The sequence below is a fragment of the Heterodontus francisci genome, chromosome 14 (genome assembly GCF_036365525.1).
Source record: "Heterodontus francisci isolate sHetFra1 chromosome 14, sHetFra1.hap1, whole genome shotgun sequence".
In the NCBI taxonomy this organism is placed as follows: domain Eukaryota; kingdom Metazoa; phylum Chordata; class Chondrichthyes; order Heterodontiformes; family Heterodontidae; genus Heterodontus; species Heterodontus francisci.
The window spans coordinates 65,763,395-65,784,613 of NC_090384.1; positions in this window are offsets into that span (position 1 = coordinate 65,763,395).

Here is a 21,219-nt window from a genome sequence, read left to right on the forward strand (position 1 = left end):
CCCACAACAGTTAGTGGCTCTGGTTTACCTGATGCGTGGATCTCATGCAGCTGGCTGCAACCTGCAAGGTTACTGGGTCTTGCCAGCCATCAAAAGTAATAAATCCCAACAAAAGTTTACTTTCAGATTGCATTCTGTGTGGGAATGCAGCATCACTAGAAAAGTAAAATATAAAAGCAGCTATTCTGTAAGTACAGATAAAACGTATAGAAAAAAGGTAAGACAAGAAATTAAAATAAGCTGGTTCCAATTTAGTTTCTAGAATATTCTCCCACACCTCTCCTGTAGCTTTGTACATTATACAATATTGGTAGACAAAGGGTCAAATTGGAGACTTGCACTGGACTTCCATCAAATCCAGTTGCAAGTGTACCTGCTTGTAAGAAGATGCACAAGAACAACTCAGGATGACTAGCTCTCCCATATAGAGAGCTGCACAGATTTCGCCCAGCAGCTTTTGCACAGCATAACTGAGATGGAATTGTTGTCCTGCAACAGTGTATTGAGCGTAACACAGGAACATAGGAAATAGGAACAGGAGTAGGCCATTCAGTCCCTCGAGCCTATTCCGCCATTCAAGTAGATCATGGCTGATCGTCTACCTCGGTGCCATTTTCCTGCACTATCCCCATGTCCCTGGACACCTTTAATATCTAGAAATCTATCAATTTCTGTCTTGAATATACTCAATGACTGGGGCCTCCACAGCCCTCTGGGATAGAGAATTCCAAAGATTCTCCATCTTCTGAGTGAAGAAATTCCTCCTCATCTCAGTGCTAAATGGCCTATCTCTTATTCTGAGACTGTATCCCCTGGTTCTAGAACCCCCAGCCAGGGGAAACATCCTTCCTGCATCTACCCTGTCGAGCCCCATAAGAATTTTGTATCCTTCAATGAGATCACCTCTCATTCTTCTAAACCCTAGAGAATATAGGCCCAGTCTCCTCAACATCTCCTCATAGGACAATCCCACCAACCCAGGATTAGTCTGGTGAACCTTCATTGCACTCCCTCTATGGCAAGTATTTCTTCCTTAATAAGTGGGAATACAGTGCAAATCTCTCAAACCAGACTAATCAACCCTGAAAGAAAAACTGAAAATGCTGGAAATACTCAGCAGGTCAGGAAGCATCTGTGTTGAGAAAAACAGAGTTAACATTTCAGGTCTGTGACCTTTCATCAACACTGCCCTGATGTATCCAATGTGTGTTATAACTAGGGATGGATTGGCAATGACCACCTAATGACAGCTGCTCTGAATTTTAAAAAATCTTATAAAAATCACACATACAAATTATCATTCTTTTTTATTATTGTTTAGCTGCATGACTTCTGATATTGAATGTTTGGTCATAAACTGTAAAAGGCCAAGTTGCAAAATCACATATTGTTGGCCTAATTTGGATTCAAACTCTGGAAAAAAGAACGCACATTATTTTACTAACACCTTAGGGAGCAACATGATTCTAGATATTTTACTTCTATTTTCAATCAATTTAAGTGAGTGAATGCTTGATAGTCTTGCCCATGATAATCAGGGAAAGATATGCTGATTCTTATGTATGGGGAAAGCTGTTTTGGTGTGGGTTTCCAAAATCCTTCAATCAAGCCACATCGTATTACAAATACTAAATTAAGGTATATTGCCGAGGATTTCCGTGGGGGAATTCTTCAGCAGAAGATTGACAGAGCAACCAGAGAAATAGCTAAAACAGCTGTTTATGCTGTTTCTGCGGGACTTCCACCAATCTTCCACCAAAGTTATGGCAGAAGATTGGGACAAGTCCTATGGAAATTTGGGTCATTGTAATAATTTGCAGAGCAGTATATTAAAACAAAATTGACATTGAGGAATTCAAGCTGACAAGGTTACAACATATTTTGGCAGACAGCAAGAGGCTTCACCACAAGATGATGAGAATAATATAAATAGGAGTTAGGAGAAGGGGTTTGGCTGTCCAAAACATCTTATAGTAATCACCGACAGTTTAATCCGTTCTTGTTCCTGTTGCTCTGACTGTGAAGATGAAAAAGGGAGATGGGGATATATAGAGTGGGACAGTGCATTATAGCATTTCTTTGTTTCTGTAATGTGGACCTGAATCCTCAGATTGATGAAATGAGATTTTCTCTCTCTGTTGGTTCTGAATAGTGTCAGTCCAGTTTCTGGTCAATGCAAAAATGTGATAATTTGATGATCCAACAATGCTGGTAGGAAGTAGTGCTCACATGAAAAGCATCACAGAAAATTAATGGAATGGAAAATTTCAGGCTGCATGTCTGTGATGTACCCCTTGCTGGAAGTGTCAGATCACAGAATCTGTTTAATTCTGTTCCTGTCCTTGAATGGCCAGATTCTTGTTGCATTCTATGGAAACGGAGTATACTTAGAATAAAAGCTACCTGCCTTGAGCAGACACTTTCTTCTGCAGTACGAGTGCTCCATATTCATTTTGTTCTTTGGACTTGAATGTATTGGGACAGTTTATGCTCAAATATTTTGGCTTACAGAGTAACATCTTGATTGCATTAGCTATCATTTAACTAAAATGTCAGTGACTCTTGTTATGAATGCTGGATCTTGTAACATGATTATCTTTTAAAAATTGTACTTTTTTACAAGTTCAAGATGGAGTCCAGAAGGTCCGGTGACCTCACTCCCACTCTGTGCAAGGTTACCAGGACAGCAGAGAACACAGATCAAAGACTTTCTCCTGGAAAACAGAGACTGCAGGGTTAACACCTGAAGACTTTTGGGTTGTAAAACAAGGAGTCAGTAATTCGGAAGATGTAAATGTACCAGGCAGCAGTTAGCACCTGAGAACAATAGAAAGGCCCAAGTGGCTTTTTGAAGCCAGACTTCTGGACTCAGCATTTTGGAGCAATACAATAAGCTATTGACTTCTGAGTCCAGATACATTTATCAGACATTCTTAAGGAAAACAGGCTGTAAGAGAAGAAACCAACGGTTGCAGCCTTGAGAGAGTGAGAAGCCACCTGCCCTCGGAAGCCTGTTACAGTAAAAGGAGGCAAAGACTTGAACCTGTTTTGAAAATCAAAGCTTGTGGAGGAGTAGAAGACCAGCAGGATCACCAAGAAATGCCTTATTCATGGACGTCCAGGTCGGAGTAGCTCGAGGAGGAGAGTGAAGAGAACACTGATTTATGAAATAGTCTGGGAGATCCAACCTAATGCAAGTGGGAGGAGTTTGGGACCTTTAACCACAAATGGTTTCATCATCAAAAAGGACTGTGTAACATAAAAGTGTGGTGTGAAGTTTTCAAGTATTTTTAGCAAGTAAAGAAAACACCTTTTCTTTGTAATTTGGGGTATCAGCCACTTATAAAGAACTATTCAGTTAATTGGGGATTTCTTTTAGTTTAGTTGTCATAGTAAAAGTATTAAACATGAAATAATGTCTCGTAATTCTTTAAGTTGTTCTGGGGTTTCATATCTCGCATTTTCACATTAACGGTCTCACAGAGATCATAACACACTACTGAACCCCTCAAAGTAAACAAACTGGCAAACATAAAGTTCTCATTTTTTCTAATAACTCCCATTAGAATAAGATTATATTTAACATGAATTATGTAAAGAGATTAACTTCTCTGATTGTATAATTGAGGACAATGTGCAACACATATGCTTTCGCTCGCTCAAAATTAAGGGTTATTACAATTACATTACAATTGAAATGCTTAAACAGTTGCAAGCTCAGTATGCCAGCAGAAATCTAGTTTGGAGTACGTTCTTCATTGTAATGTCTGTTACGAGCTCACAGGACAACAGTCTTGCCTGTACTGTGTCTTTATTGAACTGCTCTTGTGATGGCTGCCTGTAGTGAATGCCTCATAGTAGAGGTCACATGACTACAGCAAGCCAGGAGGCACATAAGTACAGTATTGCATTTCTATCCCAAACAGTGTCCATCTCCCCATTCCAGCTTGGGATACTATGATAACAAATATTATCCTCAGTACCTGGCTCAGCCCCAACCTTGTCCACATGTCCTATTTCCATCACAGTCTTTCTCAATGATAAATCTGTATTTAATTTAATCTTGAGCAAAGTGTTATGACATGCCAAATTATTCTCTATCAAATATACATTTTTAAAACTATTTCTTACTTTATCAGTAATCTTGGACTATCTGCATCATATGACAACATTGGCTAATGGAGCAAGCAAGTGATTTCTTCCTTGGCCGAGACCTCTGCAAATTCCACTGTAAATCTGACCCTGGCAGGGTATTAGAGTGCACCCTGGAGGAACTTACTCTCTATTTATCCCCCCTGCAAATACTGAAGAAATAGTCATTCTGAGTGCCTCACAGTATTTCCAATCATTTCACTGAACAAAAATCGTTATTTAGAGAGGGGCTGAATATTCTGTATCAGCAGAAACCAAGTATTTTAGAAATCAAGTTTTACTCCTATGCAGTGATATAAAGTGGTTGGTTATAGGTTTTTGACCTCAATTTCCCACAAGGTGAATTTCAGCTGTGCCATCGCATGGGAGAAGAAATGGAGGTGGGTGGAGTTCCTCCAGGGTGAGTTATCAATATCCTGAGTGGTTACCAACCCCTGGATGTCACTGCAAAATGTGACTTTTCCCTTTTGATTTCTTCCTCCTCTTGCTGGGAGATGTTGCAGCCTCCGTTGAGGAACTAGCACAGTGAATCCCATGGCACTAAGTGCTAGCAAACTAAACCCGAGCACCACCACACTGTCAAAAAAGCAGTTCATTCTCATAAACTGGAAATCCTCATATTAAATGTTGCCAAAGTACACATGTGCCAAAGGTATGGGCATATACCCCAAAGGTATACATACCTATGACCACAGAATAGAAAATTTAACCTGGTGCTCATCCACTGTGCCACAGAGTTTCTATAAGATAAAAAACAAAAAAGGATTGGAAATGTATAGCAGGCCAATCAAAAGCTGAAACTAAAATATTGGTTAATGTTTCAGGTAGGGCAGTTCATGAGCAAATGCTCCTCCTTAATGCGCAGGAGTAAAGCATTGCTTGGGTGGTGCACACAAAGGGGTTCAGAGTAGGGCGGATTGTATGCCTGCAACACAGCCTGCCCAATTTTCCTATTTTCACACTGCCCAGGTAACGGTCACATTCCATTGTTTAAATAAATCTGCCTCTACACAGACTCGGTGGGCTGAAGGGCCTGTTTCAATGCTGTATCTCTAAATTTAAAAAAAATTATCAGTTTATTATAAAACAAGACTTATCAAGTAATGAAGCAAAACATTAACACACAGATTGAAATATGAAAGTTCCCTTTTTAACACCCACACACACATACACACACACTCACACACTGGGGAAAAAAATTCTCTCTGCAGAGGTCTTTTACAAAAAAAAAACAAAAAATGGGATACTTTGGCCTCTCTCCCCCTCTCTCTGTATCTCTCTCTCCCTCTCTCTCTGCCACCGCCTCTCTCTCTCTCTGTCTCCCCCTCTTGCTCATTCTTGAAGAAAAAAAAGAGAAGATATGGAAGGATGTCAGTTGTCCGGGTATATGGAGATGGGACACTGGGATCTTTTCAGAAGCAGTTCATTCTGGTGATGTCAAGAAATAGTTTGGTAGGCTTTCCAGGAGAAATATGGTATCAGGAGTTTCAGTTATCACACTCTGGATTCGCAAGTTTTTTTCAAAGAGGTAGAGAAAGAGGAGCTGACACACTGGATTTCTCCAGGTCTCTTAGAGAGGTGCAGGAAAGATGAGCTGGGGGTTTCTTTTCAGCAGGCTACAAAACCAACTGCTTTTCAAAACTGTCCACACCCCAACTGAACCAACACAATATCTCAGAAGCGAAACTACTCCTGAACCTCGTAAATCTTGATATGTCACTTTACTCTAAACGTCTCCCCCAAGTCACCAAGGTTTCTGTTTTTTATTGAGATTAAGGCATGTTGTATCCAGTAAAGGTTGTTTTCAAACAAGATCTCTCAGTGTCCTTTCAGATAACTTTCAACAAAAAAAACAAGTCCAGCATCTATGAAATCTTCAATCTTCCAAAATGAATCAATTTGCACACTTTCAATATAAGTCCTCAAAAATATATAGCAAAAAATGGAAGCACTTTCATACTGCATGCACCATGCACACTGTGTATATACAGCTGTGAAAATGCTGTATACACTCATGTGGCATGCAAACACTGCCCAAGTATGTACACTACTCGCACACCTCATGCAAGTATTCACATATCAACTTCAGATGTATTCAATAAGGGCGGCACAGTGGCGCAGTGGTTAGCACTGCAGACTCACAGCTCCAGGGACCCGGGTTCGATTCCGGGTACTGCCTGTGTGGAGTTTGCAAGTTCTCCCTGTGTCTGCGTGGGTTTTCTCCGGGTGCTCCGGTTTCCTCCCACAAGCCAAAAGACTTGCAGGTTGATAGGTAAATTGGCCATTATAAATTGTCACTAGTATAGGTAGGTGGTAGGGAAATATAGGGCTGGGACTGTGAAGGGATGTTTGGTAGGAATATGGGATTAGTGTAGGATTAGTATAAATGGGTGGTTGATGTTCGGCACAGACTCGGTGGGCCGAAGGGCCTGTTTCAGTGCTGTATCTCTAATCTAATCTAATCACAAATATGCACAGAAGATTGATTATGAGTTATGGGGATAAAAGACAGGATCTACTTAGAAAAATTGCTTAACATTAAGTAGTAAGAAAATATTTACGGATTGTAATTTTTGTCGGCTTGTTTTACAATTGTTATTGTAACATGCTCCCAAGTTTCTTGAATTTTGAGGGAATGTTCCAGAATAGCAGACTAAATTTATTCCCTTGCATTCAGATACATTCTCCTTTATGTCAGGTCATAATTGTTTAGTCTGTCATTTCTGAGCTGGAGTCCTTGTGATGATCTCAATGAATAAAGAAGGCTATTTGGCATCGCCCATTCATAAAGAATTCTGATCACAACATTTGACTGTTTCTTAAATGATTCCAATGTGTTAGTGAGAATATAATTGTATTAGAACAGGATGTGTAATAATTTTTGGAGATAACTGTAGAGAAACAGATGATGGAAATGCAATAGCTGTGAAGCATATGGATTTTCAGACGATGTCTGATCAGATATTTCACAGAAATTGTGTTACAAATATTTAGGCATATTGTATGAGGCAATATAGCAGCACAGATAGAAAGTTGATTGGTGAACAGAAAATGAAGGGTTAAAGTTAATGGGTATTGCTCTGATTGGAGAAGAATTGGAAGTGGTACACCCCAGGAGTTAGGGCTTAGGGGTCACGATATTGAAATTTGCTGACAACACAAAAGCAGGTAATTTAGCAAACAATGAGAAAGGCTGTTAATGACTTCAGACAGATGTAGACAGGGCAACAAAATGGGCAGACATGTGGCAGATGCAATTCAGTCTGATCCATAAAATAACGCATTTTGGAAGAAAAAAATAAGGAATGCGTATACACACACAGTAGATGGATTTGGATGAATAGAAGGACTTGGGAGATCAAACCCATAAACCCTTGCACTTGTGAGTGCACGGAATTAAAGTTATGAAAAGGCCAATACCATAATCTTTTAATAATAGGTCTTGGAGTATAAACTCAAAGAGGTAATGATAAATATGTATAAAACACTGGTTAAGGCACAGTTATAATAGTGCAGAGTTTTGTGTACCCCACTATAGAAAGGACAGTGAAGCCATAGAGTGTGCCGTACAGATTCACAAGAATTGGAATCATAGAATGGTTACAGCACAGAAGGAGGCCATTCAGCCTGTTGTGTCCATGCTGTCTCTCTGCAAGAGCAACTTAGCTAGTCCCACTCCCCCGCGCTTTCCCAGTAGTCCTGCAAGTTTTTACTGTTCAGGTGCTAATTCAATTCGCTTTTGAAAGCCACGATTGAATCTGCCTCCATCACACTCTCAGGCAGTGCATTCCAGTTCATAACTACTCGCTGTGTAAAAAAAATTTCCTCATGTCACCGTTGCCAGTCACCTTAAATCTTCTGATTCTCAACCCTTCCACCAATAGAAACAGTTTTCCCCTATCTACTCTGTCCAGACCCCCCATGATTTTGAACACCACTATCAAATCTCCTCTCAACCTCTATTTTCTAAGGAGAACAACCACAACTTTTCCATTCTATCCATGTACTGAAGTCCCTCATCCCTGGAACCATTCACACCCCTCTCTAAAGCCTTCAAATGCTTCCTAAAGTGTGGCAACAAAATTAGACATTATACTCCAGTTGAGGCTGAACCAGTGTTTTATAAAGGTTCATCATAACTTCCTTGCTTTTGAACTCTATGCCTCTATTTAGAAAGCCCAGAATCCCACAGGCCTTATTAACTGCTTTTGCACCCTACCCTGCCACCTTCGACGATTTGTGCACATATACCCCCAGATCCCTCTGTTCCTTGCTTCTCCTCCTTCTTCCTACCAAAATATATCACTTCACACTTCTCTGCATTAAATTTCATCTGCCACGTGTCTGCCAATCCACCAGCCTGTCTATGTCCTCTTGGAACTTATCACGATCCTCCTCACAAGTTCACAATACTTCCAAGTTTTGTGTCATCTGCAAATTTTGAATTTGTGCCCTGCAGTCTCAGTCATTAATCTATAACAGGAAAAGCAGGGGTCCCAGCAACAAACCCTGGGGAACCCCACTATATACCTTCCTCCAATCCGAAAAACAACTGTTCACTACTACTCTCTGTTACCTGTCACTCAGCCAACTTGGTATCCATGAAGCTTATTCCATGAGCTTCAATTTTGCTGGCAGGTCTATTATGTGGCACTTTATCAAATGCCTTTTGGAAGTCCACATACACCACATCAACTGTGTTATCCTCATCAACCCTCTCTGTTACCTCATCAAAAAACTCAATCTTTTTAGTTAAACACAATTGCCTTTAACAAATCCATGCTGGCATCACACTTGTTCAAGTGATTGTTAATTTTGTCCCAGATTATCATTTCTAAATGCTTTCCCATCATCACTGTTAAACAGACTGGCCTGTAGACCTTGGGTTTTTCCATATACGGTTTTTTGAACTAGGGTGTAACATTCGAAATTCTCGAGTCTTTTGGCACCACCCCTGTATCTAAGGATGATTGGAGGATTATGGCCAGTACCTCTGCAATTTCCACCTTTACTTCCCTCATATTCACGGATGCATCTGATCCGGTCCTGGTGACTTATCAACTTTAAGTATAGACAGTTTAATACAACATCCCCTTTCTTTCCAAAGATAAGTCTTATATGCTACAAGTAAAAATATACAAAATTAGATTACATCAAAATTAGTTATACGGGATATAGATTGTAAAATTTACAGATACAAGGATAGCGATTGTGAAATTTACAAGTATAGAGGCTTAACAGTCCATATATCGTCTTGGCAGCTTCACAACTCTTTCTCGGGGAATTTGCATCTCATCTGTTGCTGTTCTTTCTGACATTTCTCCCTCTCTGCCTTTAGCTTGCTAATATACTCTGTTGCTTTTCTCAAGATGATCACTTTTAAGGCTTTGTCATTCTTGGGAAATTCCGGCACCTCATCTCGAAGAGTCAACAGACAATGCTTCAACTCATTCCTCCTTTGCCTCTTCAGGACATTATGTGTCCTTTACCTCTCCTGATCCTCCATGTTTGAAGGCCTGGGGCTCAAGATCGAGGACTTGTTGGGGGAAGAGTACATGGCCTTGTGGAGGTACCTGTCCGTTCTGGCTCGTTGTGGGTCAGGCGGTTCTCTATAGAGCAGAGGTGAAGGTGCGGCACAGTTGTGCTCTTGCTGGGTTTCCAGACTGCACCGTTTGATGCTGGCCAGAGTCTACGAGCGGGTTCTGGCCCTTGGCGATTTCCCCTTAGGAATACTGCCAGCCTTTGCTTGTCGGTGGTAACAACGTCAATTACTTTTTCGGAGTCGCTGGAGTACGAAGAGACACTGCGCGTTGACGAAGAAATTTCACCATCTGATTTTGGATCTTCATTGTCTTGGTGTGGTGTCTCTGGGAAGAGGCTGATACTCTCCAAACCAGAAGCACTGAGATCCTGGAGGAACTGTGACTCAATGCAGGTACCCTTGGTCTCTTCTGCTGTAATGAGTACCTTGGTGATCTCTTGGATAGTTATGATATTGAGGTCCTCACATGTTGGTAGTCCTGCCACTGCTGGTCCACCCGTGCTTACCAGGTAAAATATTTGTGGTTTCCATGCCAACATGCCATAGTTGCATTGCACTGTCAGTGTGCCACTGCAAGGAATGTGTTACCCATTGTATACAGATAACTTTGCAGTTGTCGGTTGTATCATGGATTTACAATGACTCTGGTACATATCCTTCAGGGTTTGGACTGTGTCAGGCAAGCATCCCCCCACCCCCTGCCAAGAATGAGGAAAATTAATTTTGCCACAATGAATATTGATTTGAAACTGTTGATGGTGAAGAAAGAACTTGCTTTAAAAAACAATTGGAGACTTTGGCTGGAGAGAGACATTAGCATATTAACAGACCGTACTTCAAAGGACAAAGGAGTTATTCTCTGCTCCAATTTAATCCACACTGGATTTTTGATTACCAGACGTTGAAGGTGGAAAGGCTAGCATTCCAGGTTTACTGCTAAAGTGGCTGAATGCACAAACAGACATATTGGACCACTGGCTGACTGCTGGAGTTTTTTGAATTTGAACTTCCAGCAGAAATTTTGAACTGAGAAAGCACTTTTCTCCTGGACTGAGAACACCTCTCTCCTGTCTGCTTTCATCTCACTCGGAAACCATTGAAGACACAGGGGCGGCACAGTGACGCAGTGGTTAGCACCGCAGCCTCACAGCTCCAGCAACCTGGGTTCGATTCTAGTTACTGCCTGTGCCGAGTTTGCAAGTTCTCCCTGTGACTGTGTGGGTTTTCGCTGGGCGCTCCGGTTTCCTCCCACAGCCAAAGGTAAATTGGCCATTATAAATTGCCCCTAGTATAGGTCGGGGAATTGTGGGGATGGGGTAGGAATATGGGATTAATGTAGGATTAGTATAAATGGGTGGTTGATGTTTGGCACAGACTCGGTGGGCCGAAGGGCCTGTTTCAGTGCTGTATTAATAAATAAATATGAACTCCAAGAGAGAAAAGTTTCCTACAGTGAACAAGATTTAAGAAGAATATTGGGCCCCAATGAAATGCAAGACCATATCTTCAATCAAGGACTACAGTGAACTCAAAACACAGTAACAAAATATTGCCTCAAGCTATTCTTTTTCTCTTTTCTGGCTCTATTTGCATGTGCATATCACCTATGCATGCTAGCATGGGCGCAGTATGCATCCATAGGCGTTAACCAAATTAGAGTTTTTAGTTTAAGTTTTAATAAATTACACTTTTCTTATTTAAAGCTAAGGAAGCCTGTTTGTGCTAATTTCTTTGCATTATAATTAGAAAGCAGTGAGCAAGGATTCACCAAGCGGGAGCTCAAAACATAGTGTGTTTAAAGTTAAACCCTGTTACAATAAGACCATGTGAAGACAGCAAAAGACCCCCTAGACACCTTTCTCACCTGGTCGTAACAACTGGTACGATATTTGCACTAGCTCCAGTGTCAATCTTATCTCTGAGTGTGTGTTTATCAACTTTCTTTGGGCACATGATGTTAATAGTAGCAAAAGCTTCCATTTGTTTGACTTCATCAACATAATGTGTCAGGTTCGCAATGTGAAATGCCTGCTCATCTTCTGGCTGAGAATTGCTTTGCTCTGAGTCTTGTCTCAGGTCTGTTTTGCTGTGGACCTTGTGTATCAGCTTGCATTTACGCAGGTCTTTGGAGCTCTTCTTGCTGCTGTTGCCCTGTTGCTGCGCCTGTCTACTGTTTGCTTGTGTCCTACTGTGACTTCTGGCTACATCTTTGGAGCCAGATTTCTTGCATAGGCGAGCCCAGTATCCTTGCATGCCTTGCACAGATCTTGAAATGCAGGACAACTTCACACACCACACAACTTGCTTGCTCTTTTCAACCTGGTTATCATGCCAGAACTGTTGGCTGCACCTAGTGCTTGCAGGTGCTGTTGTCCAGCTACAATGACTTCATATTTCCTGCCATCTTCTAGCAACGCATCAATGCTGTGACCTTTCTTTCTCCCCAAGCAGTCCTTGTGAAACACTTCAATGGGTGTTGAGACAAAAACCAACTCCATTAATCGCTCTGACAGCTCAGTTTCTGAAAAGTTACATTCATTGCCCTTACTATGGCATCTACTGATGAACTGGTCTATTGGTTCCCATGGCTGTTGCCTGTAGGACATCAATTCCAGGCGGTGAATTCTAAAATTCACTCTTAATCAGAGATGATCTTCCAGCACCTTCCATATCTTTGCAGGATCTCTCTGTCCCTCTTCAGATAAGCCAGAGATGTTGATCCTTTATAATCTCTCATTTCCAACTGCTATCAGTATTTTTAAAGCTTGCTTCCCTGGTTCTACAACCACTTGGTCTGAAAAGTTTAAACTTGGATAGGATATCAATGGCCTTCCACTTCATGCTGGGAAATTTGGTATCCATCTTTCTTTGATTAAAACCTGCTTTAAGACTTGTTGTATGACTCTGCACTGTTTCCCCTTTAAGAAAGTCTCTGTTATTTAGACTGGCTACTTTGATGGAGAGGAGCAGGTTTTTGCAATGCTCTCTATTTATTTTGTTTGCAGCACTGGAGCTTGTCTGTTTATACAGCTATTCAATAGGCAGTTCAATTGCTTTTTTTTTTGCTAGGGTTTGTTTATGTTCTTCACTCTCGAGTGAATTAATTATATTTTTTAACTTTGGCTGTGTAAATGGAGACTCTGCAGTGTTCAGGGTTTTCCTGTACTTTTGCCATCGAACACCTCCTACAATGGAGGCCTGGGAGGCAAATCGGTTTTCCCTGTTTTTTGCCTCTCCCACAGAGCCTTTGAGAAAAATAAAATGAATCTTTTAAGCACTTCAAAGCTTGTTTTTTTTAAAACAGTATCCTTCGACCAACAGCACAATGACTCACCCAATCGCAGGAATTTATTTGCAGCTTGTTGATCTGTGCTCTGTCTTCTACAAATGGAGGTAAGTCCTTTATTCTTTTCACTTTTCTGGCCAGTATTTCTTTTAAACTTGCTCTCTTTTAGCTGTAGGAAGGATCGTTTTCAAAGCTGTTTACCTGTGGTCTTCAATGTAGATCTTGTGTTTTCACCACAACTGCCACCATGTAATAAGTTCTTTATGTTGTCTGATGCAACATCTATGAGATGCATGGAGTCCAATTTGTTGAAAATCTCAAACAGGTTTATTAGTAGTTAAACTAGTATGTACAGTACAGAGCAAACTATTTACAGAACTTTTCTTTAGGTGTTACATTCACAGAATGACTCTGGCTTTGCGTCACATGATTACATCCTGGTACTTAGCTCATTAACATACAGAGATCTTAAAGGGACATCATTCTTAAGGCGATCATACAACAGGAATGTACCTTGATTGTACCCGAAACATCTCCTCTTTAAAGACAGCCCATTGTTCCATTATAGTTTTGTCTGCCAATTTTTGATTCCAATTTATCTGGAACAGATCTGTTCTCACCCCACTGAAATTGGCTACCCTTTAATTAAGTATTTTTTACTCTAGACCTTGAATCACAAGAAAAGATTGAAGATAGTGGCACACAAGAAAAATATGTGGAATTTTATTTTTAAAAACCTGGAATCTTGAAGTAATAAAACTTCACTCAATCACTATAAATCAGTCAGGCATATGCTCGGGGTGTTCAAGTTGTCAACTTTTTACAAGCTGTCTATCAAGTGTTGTTTGCTTTCTTGTTTAGCATGGATGATTCTTCTTTCTTTGCATATGCAATGCATACACAAAAAAAGGCTAGGCAGATGATTAACACACATGTTTCTCGACAGTCACTACTAAATGTTAGATATAATTAACTTGTCCCACAGCAATCGAAATCATAATTTAATAAGGATAGTCTTAATGGAGTGCATTGATCATAGTTGGTCATCTACATGCTTTTATGTGCAGCAACTTTTAGAAGGCTTTGTCAATAGGGATAGATGAAGTAGGATGGGAGGAAGCTCTTGTCGAGCATAAACACCTGCACACACTAGTTGGGCTGAATTCCCTGTTTCTATGATGTAAAGTTTTATGTAGGTGAAAAGGAGATTTAATAGAGGATTTTAAAATTATTTAGGGTTGAATTGTGAAAATGGGAAATGGCTATTTTGTTTGGGAAATCAATAACGGGAGGTCATCAAATTAAAATTATCAATAAATGAGTGAAGAAATAAGTTTGGAGAAATGTCCTTATAAAAGAGCTGTTGGAGTACTGAATACTTTGCACAATAAGTAGTTGAGACATAGACCATTATATTTTTAAAGAAAAAAGTGAATAGATATTTAAAGCAGAGGAACAGACAAGGCCAAGAACAAAGTGGGGCAATGGGATTAATTTTGGATTGTTCGAGCAAGAGCTGGCACAAATATTGATGGGACAAATCACCATCTTCAATGCTGCACATTCCTCTGGATTTGCAGCTGCTATCCTACCCCGAAGTCCATTCCAAGTGTCACTCTTTGTGTGAAGAAATTCTTGATCACTATCCTCAGTTAGCACTCTACTGTTTAATATGTCCTCCTGCTGTCTTTCGAGTCAGATGCCAAACCGAAGCTCCATCTATCCTCTCAGTTGGATGCAAAAGATCACACGGCACTACTTTGAAGAAGAATAGGGGAGTTATCGCTGGTGTTCTGGCCAATATTTATCCATCAATCAACATCACTAAAACTGATTATTTGGTTGTTATCACCTTGCTGTTTGTGGGAGTTATCTATGTGCAAATTGGCTGATGCATTTCCTATATTACAGCAGTGATTTCAAAAGTACTTCATTGGCTGTAAGGTGCTTTTGGAGGACTATCAATTCAGTGAAAGACGCCATTTGGTCTGCCCGAATCTTGCTGGTCTTCCAGCGCAAAGAGTTGTCCACGACCGAATGTTGCGGACTGGCACATTCCAAGGTTCAGAACTATGTGCTGAGGGACGCACTAAAGCTTGGGGCAGCCGTGGCAAAGGCTCAACGGGGAAAGATCACTTTGTAAGGTCTCCCCACCAAGGTGAACTGAGGGGCTGGATCCATGGAAAACCCCTCGAACTGTAGCCAGAAAATATTTGCTTGCTGTAAAATGTACATGGCATGTCAAATGAAATGGAAAGGTTGTGAGGCAACTTACTTCTGTATTGAAGGAAACTGATCTCCTTTGCACTCTTTGTATTGTTTGACTTTGTGCTTTTTGGAACTGTTTTGTAATGTATTTTTTACAGATTTTATGAATAAAGTATATTTTGGAAATTAAAAAAATGTAAGGTGCTTTGGGATGTGGTCATGAAAGGCACTATATAAATGTGAGTCTTTCTTTTCTTTTTTTGTCCTACTCTTACAATTTAACTTGAGGTAGTGCTCTATATTTTCTTTTCTATTTAAGATATCCAAGAGACCCATTCTTGCTAATTTACATGCAAGGTTTTAAAGCTTATATTTTTCCAAATTAAAAACAGAAAATGCTGGATGTACTCAATGTTTGGCAGCATCTGTAAAGAGAGAAACAGAGTAAATGTTTCAGGTTGATGAATGTTTAAGCAGGGAAAGGCTTGAATACTTAATTAGTACTTTGTATCGGTGTTTACTCAGGAAGAGGGTGCTGATAAAAAAATATGTAGAGATATGGAGGTAATGGATGGGTGAAAATTGATAGGCAGGATATGTTGGAAAGGCTGGCTATGCTCAGAATGAATAAGTCGCCTGGTCTGATGGCTTGCATTCCACGTTGCTAAAGGAAGTGGGAGTGGAGATAACGGAAGGGCTTGCCATAATCTTCTAATCTTCCCTATATACAGGGGAGGTGCCAGAGGATTAGAGAGTGGCAAATGTGACACCATTATTCAAGAAAGGGTGTAAGGACAGTCTCAGAACTACAAGCTGGTCAGTTTAACGTCAATGGTGGACAAGGGTTTAGAAAAAGTAATCGGAAAAAAATCAAACAGGCACTTGAACAGGTTTGAGTTAATTACGGATAACCAGCACGGATTTGTAAAAGGCAGATCCTGCTTGACTAATCTAATTGAATTTTTTGATGCAGTAACAGAGAAGGTTGATGAAGGGAATGCGGTGGATGTTGTCTATATGGATTTTAAGAAAACGTTTGACAAAGTACCGCACAAAAGGCTGATTAACAAAACTGAGGCTGATGGATTGGGAGGCGATCAATGTCAGCTTGGATAAAAAGTTAGCTTAAGGACAGAAAACAGTGAGTTGCAGTAAATGGTTGTTTTTTTAGACTGGAGGATGGAAGACAGTGGTGTTCCCAAGGTTCAGTGCTAGGACCACTGCTTTTTAGATGTATATACATGACTTGGATATTGGAATGCAGAGTAACATTTCAAAATTTGCCGATGATACCAAACTTGGAGATGTGGCAAACAGTGAGGATGATACAAATCAACTGCAACAGGACATAGATGGGCTAACAGAATGGGTAAACAAGTGGCAGATGGAATTTAATACAGAGAAGTGTGAGGTGATGCATTTTGATAGAAGGGATGAGGAGAGACTATATAGAGTTAATTACATAGTTTTAAAGAGTTTGCAGGGACAGAGAGACATTGGGGTCCATGTTCACAGATCTTTGAAGGTGGCAGGGCATATTGAGAGAGTAGTTAGCAAAGCATATGGGATCTTGGGCTTCATAAATAGAGGTATTGAGTACAAAAGTTATGCTGAACCTTTATAAAGCTCTGGTTAGGCAACAACTGGAGTATTGTGTCCAGTTTTGGTGACCACATCTTAGGAAGGATGTGAGAGTCCTTGAGAGGATACAGAGGTGATTTACCAGAATAGTTCCAGGGATGAGGGATTTTAGCTCCAAGCTTAAGCCGGAGAAGCTGGGGTTGTTCTCCTTGGAGCAAAGGAGATTGAGGAGAGATTTGGTAGAGGTGTACAAGATTATGACAGGCTTAGATTAGGTAGACAAAGAAAAGTTGTTTTCATTAGTTGATGGCACAAGAACTAGGGGACACAGATTTAAGGTATTGGCAAGAAATGCAGGGGGGTTGAGAGGAATGGTAATGACCTGGAATGCACTGCCTACAAGGGTGGTGAAAATGAAAACAATTAATGATTTCAAAAGGAAATTGGATGGACACTTGAGGGAAATAAACTTGCAGGGCTACAGGGATTGAACAGGGGAATGGGACTGACTGGATTTCTCTACATACAGCCGGTATGGACTTGATAGGCCGAATGGATTCCTTCTATGCCGTTATGACTTTATGGCTGGAATTCTCGCAGAGGAGTGAGGTCCTGATGTCAGGGCCAGAAGCAGGTGTCATTGCTGTGCAAGTGAGGGCGGGCTAAAGTTTCATATGCTGTCAGAGCCTGCCAATTTCATGCTGGCAGGCAGGGAAGCCGTCTACTGAGGCACTGCAGGCAGTTTGAAATTAAAGCCATACCAAGCCATATTTATAGGGAAAACAGCAGTAAATTAAATGGCAGCAACCCTGGAGAGAGCAGAGACGGAGCTCTGGAACCCAAAGGACATACCGAGATGCCGGAAGGATGATCTAGGGTGACCGCACGGTTTACCCATGTCTCCCTGCAGGTGCTCCTCCAGGCTGCTCGGGCAAGGAGGAAGATCCTGTTTCCCCGGGATGGGAGTAGGAGACTGGCCCAGCAGAAGTAGCAAGCCTGGATGGAGATTATAGAGGAGGTCAGCAGCTGTTAGATTGTTCCTCACACATGTCTATAGTTGCATAAGAGGATCAATGACCTCATGCATTCCGGCAAGGTGAGTGCAGCACACAAAGTTAACCTTACAGCCTTAAATGTGCCTAAGGATGAATGTGAAATTGGCAGAAAGGGCATGCTGTCCCAGTCACTGCCAATGTCCAGGCAGCAGCATTGGCTGTCAGAGGCATGTCAGCCTCTCTGTGGAGGGTACCAGTCAGTAAGAATTGACTCCTGCACTGCCAATACTGAGTGGCTGAATGCAGGAGGCATCCCTGTGGAGCCATGATGGACAATCAGGCTTCCACTAGCATAGGTGCTGTGCGTGTCTTTGATGGGTGACTAATAATGGACATTTATGTGTTTGTAGGGGAAGAGAGTGCACAACATGAGGGAGATCGCTCAGGTGGGCAGCGGTGCCCATCGATATCCTGACACCAATGGAAGAAGAGGCCCTCGAGCTGGGAGGCCTGGAGGCGCGCCAGTCCATAGCTGATGGTGAGACAGGAGTGGAGCCCTGAGAGAGTGAGTGGCGTAATGGTTGGGCACAAGAGTGCTTCTGGTGAACACAAAGTGAAGTGCTCATGCTTCCATCACTGGTCACATAAAGCTCCAGACTAGGAGTAGTCAGAGGACCTGATGGAATGTGCATTACCCTCTAATCACTCTTCTCCCTGTCATAGGGCAACAACAACACGAGCAGCCAGCCACAGTAACTGGGGGACAGCCTTCCACATCTGAGGAGGAAGAGATCTCAGAGGGTGCACCGTCACATCATTCTCCCACATTCTGCACCAGTGCAGGTACACTCACATCGGTGGACAGTCATGTGCGAGTAGCTAAGGGATCACTGCCTGGTGACCACATCACAGACACGCCTGAGCAGCAGATGGAGGCTGTGACAGCTGAGTCACCCACACACTGAGGACTGTGGGTGGGCACGGCAATGCTGAGCTGCAGGCTGATAACATGCCTCTGAGTCGTCAACAAGGCAGCAGATGCTGGAGCTGCAGTGTGAGGTGCATGAGCATCTGGCAGAGCTTCCAGAGGCTATGCGGGTCCATGCGTGAACAATGGAGGAGTCCATCCAGGCCATGAATGTAGCCATGTCTCTGGCATGTGTGTGCATGGCACTCTCCATTGAGAGATTGGCGACTCTCATGGAGAGCCATATCCAGCATACCACCTAGCTAATGCTGGAAATATGCGTGGACCAGCATGCCATCGCCACCTCCATGAGCTCTGTGGAGCAATGGCTGTGTGGAAGTAGTGGGGGGGGGTGGGGGGAGGCGGGTAGCAAGGCACCTGGAGTCACCACCAGGTCCTCAACTCGTCAAGTGAGCAGGGACGACCAAGTGTGCCCTGAAAGAGTAGAGGAGCTGCTGCCTGCAGCATCTGGGGCCTCCTCTCAGGGCACTCCTAGTGCGGTCGGTGGGTCCTCGTCCCTTCTGTTGGTGACACTAGTGCCTCATGAAGCTGTGATGATAAAGGTGGCTCCTGCACCTGTACAGGAGGTCCTCAATATGCTGGGGCCCTCCAGGCTTCAGGCAACCAGAGGATGATGGCCAAGGTCTTCGATAGCCACAGAGCAAAACAGTCAACAGCCTGCTTCCACCTCAGCTGACAGCACACTGGGAGCAGGATGCAGGAGCACCTGTAAGCACTTTAAAAAGACCACCTAGCTACACTCGGGATTCATGGAGTTATTTTTTTGTCAGTGTATGTGATCGTGCTATGTTTGTGTGTGAAATTAAATCTGGAATGGTGCAACACAAGAGGAATGCTTTAGTTTTTTTTTACCAACTCCAGGGTCTTTAGGAGTGCAAAGGGTGTGATGGGAAGGACTGCACTGAGTGAGGTCAATGCATTCCCTATGCTGCTGTGCTAGGCAAGTTTGTACCTGTTCCGGATTGCTACTTGCCCTGCTCACTCAGTTTCACCCTCCCGGCCAAGCCATGCTACCGTTGACATCCTGCTAATCCACTGTCCTGTTATACCTGCCGAGGTTCTGAAGGGCTGTTGTTCCCATGTGCCGATTGTAAAATGAGAAAACCCTTGTAAAATCACAGTTAATTGCCTGTTTAACAAGCTCAATTATCTTCCCGCCATTTTCCAGCGCAACCTCCTCCCGCCAGCTTGGTCGCCTTCGGTAATATCCGGTTGTAAAGAGGTCTGGCTTTCCTCCTGAAGCCTTTCACCACGATATTACCACTCCTCCTGCTTTCCATCCCATCCCATAAATATAAATGATTTGGAGGAAAATGCAGCTGGTCTGATTAGTAAGTTTGCGGACGACACAAAGGTTGGTGGAGTTGCGGACAGTGATGAGGATTGTCAGAGGATACAGCAGGATATAGATCGGTTGGAGACTTGGGCGGAGAAATGGCAGATGGAGTTTAATCCGGACAAATGTGAGGTAATGCATTTTGGAAGATCTAATGCAGATGGGAAGTATACAGTAAATGGCAGAACCCTTAGGAGTATTGACAGGCAGAGAGATTTGGGCGTACAGGTCCACAGGTCACTGAAAGTGGCAACGCAGGTGGATAAGGTAGTCAAGAAGGCATACGGCATGCTTGCCTTCATCGGTCGGGGCATAGAGTATAAAAATTGGCAAGTTATGCTGCAGCTGTACAGAACTTTAGTTAGGCCACACTTAGAATATTGCGTGCAATTCTGGTCGCCACACTACCAGAAGGACGTGGAGGCTTTGGAAAGGGTACAGAAGAGGTTTACCAGGATGTTGCCTGGTCTGGAGGGCATTAGCTATGAGGAGAGGTTGGATAAACTCGGATTGTTTTCACTGGAACGACGGAGGTGGAGGGGCGACATGATAGAGGTTTACAAAGTTATGAGCGGCATGGACAGAGTGGATAGTCAGAAGCTTTTTCCCAGGGTGGAAGAGTCAGTTACTAGGGGACATAGGTTTAAGGTGAGAGGGGCAAAGTTTAGAGGGGATGTGCGAGGCAAGTTCTTTACACAGAGGGTGGTGAGTGCCTAGAACCTGCTGCCGGGGGAGGTGGTGGAAGCAGGTACGATAAGAGGCATCTTGACAAATACATGAATAGGATGGGAATAGAGGGATACGGTCTCCGGAAGTGCAGAAGGTTTTAGTTTAGGCAGGCATCAAGATCGACGCAGGCTTGGAGGGCCGAATGGCCTGTTCCTGTGCTGTTCTTTGTTCTTTGTCTCCAATGGGCTGGTAAAATCCAGCCCTATGACTCTGTGATGATAATCTCTGGCCTGTTCTGCCTGATATACATCCAATATCCCTTCCTTCCCTTTTATGTGGCTACATGTTTAACATTGCTGCTTTCTTCCTACTGTTTTAAGGAGATTTATTGAATAAATACTTAAAGATGGTACTATCCCAGCTCCGCCTGGTGATATGAAATAGGTCTATTTCTTATAGTGA